Source organism: Carlito syrichta, unplaced genomic scaffold (genome assembly GCF_000164805.1).
Source record: "Carlito syrichta isolate Samal-C Ts95f unplaced genomic scaffold, Tarsius_syrichta-2.0.1 Scaffold91573, whole genome shotgun sequence".
NCBI lineage: Eukaryota > Metazoa > Chordata > Mammalia > Primates > Tarsiidae > Carlito > Carlito syrichta.
Genome location: NW_007035669.1, coordinates 296,766 through 298,815, shown reverse-complemented (window position 1 = coordinate 298,815; position 2,050 = coordinate 296,766).

Here is a 2,050-nt window from a genome sequence, read left to right as displayed (position 1 = left end):
TGACAGTGGTGGGAAACTATGGGGGTGGGAGGGGAAGGGAGATGGGATTAACGGTAGTAAGTATCTGTCTGGGGATGGGGAGACTCCTCTTATCAACAAGGGTGCCTGAACGGAGCATATTTGTATACCTAACCCTTAACTGTACCCCACAATAGAAAAATAAATAAATGAATTAATTAAAATAAATAAATAAATAAATAAAAATAAATAAATAAAATAAAAATTCCCAAATGTTTGAACCGACTTTTGTTAGGAAGATCCTTTATCAAATAAAGAGCAAACAAAGACTATTCTCAAATATTTACAATATGCCTCTCACTGGCATGTAACACTGTAGATTTTTATATAGCCCACTGAATACAAACAACTTCACTGTGCCATTGTGCAGGTTTACATGACTGTTGGAAATAATCACTTGTAGGATAAAATAAATAGGATACGCAGATGATGTGTCTTATTATTAGTTATAATACAGCATCAAAGTGGTTGTCTGGAGAATAGTAAATGTGAATTCATTTGCAGGGCACATGTACATACGTCTTCCTATTGTCTTACAGGTGACTCACTCCATTTAATTACATTAACCCACTGGGTCCTGAGTGTACTGTGGCCTGTGACTCACTCCTTGGACTCATTGACTCAACTTCTATGCTGTTAGAGTTTTCTGTCTAAAAAGCTCTTCCTCCAAACTTAACGTGGCAAAAGTCTGGTCAATTATACTGAAGCTCCAGATATAATCTCACTTGTTAGATCTCAATATCTCTCTCTCTCTCTCTCTCTCTCTCTCCCCCCTTATCTTTCTCTCTATCATCTCTATCTCTATCTCATTTATCTATCTCCCCAGGAGCCAACAGTAGAATGAATCAGCACATATCAAATACACCATGAAGTTTTTTTAACCAGATTTTCCCAACTGCATGTGACTTTTCCCTATTTTGATCAGAACAGTCACAGTACTTTGTTTTCAATCTCCTGCGGTACTATCATATTTTGCTTTATTTTGAACTAACTTATGCATTGGGAAAAGAGCTATAGTTTATTATTTTGTAATTAGAGTCTTTCACATAGTAAGTATTCAGTGAGAATTTTAAAAATGTAATTGCTATAACTAGAATACAATAGCTGTACCACATATTTTAAAAAAGAAAATATGCTGATAGATTAGTTTCATTTATTCTGTAAATAATTTAGAACAATGACAAAAAATTGAAAATACCTCAACCTTTCCACCACAAACATTATGTTATATAATCAATAAATATATCTTAATTCAAAGTACAAATTTATAAATATAATAATAATAAAATGCATAAAATAGTCTTTTTTCCCACAAAGTTGCACTGAATACAAAGTGTATTCTGAAGTAAAGTCAACTGAATTTCTAATTAATCTATAGATGATCCTAGTGAGGACATATATTAAGAAAAAGCCTTATAAATATGCATTATAATAATGTAAAATAAAGTTTCGTTAATGTTAAATTTGAGAGACAGAAAAGGGAGCAATGTAAAATTAAGAAATTTAATAATGTAAAATATCTAATTTTTGCTGCAATAGAGTTGAGAAATTAACATCTTGGTCATTCAAAGAAAGAGCTCATGAGTACTTTTGATTACTTATGGAAAAAGAACAATAACATCAAATTTTATACTTTGTTTGCAACCTTCTGCCTGCCCTCTTCTTCCAACTATTTAGAAGTTACTCAGATATTCTTCTCATTTTTGGTGGTAGATATTTTAAGACATTATAATTTGATATAGTTTGACATTTGGAACTAGGAAGAAATCCCGAGTGGGGACTTATGGAAGGTCAGCGTGAGCAGCATGACACTAACTCTCATCGAAATAAGCGTCCAGAAAGGGTTGATGTTAGCAAAGACAATCATTCATAGTCTCTGGAAATTGACCGAAGGTCCTACAACAGATTGAGAAACATTCATTCAACAAGATCTCTGGAAACTCTGTAATAGGAATGGGAGGCAATAGCATCCATGTTATGGTCTACTTCCAACCCCACTGAGATCCCTGGATGTGGAAAAGTTATTCCAGCA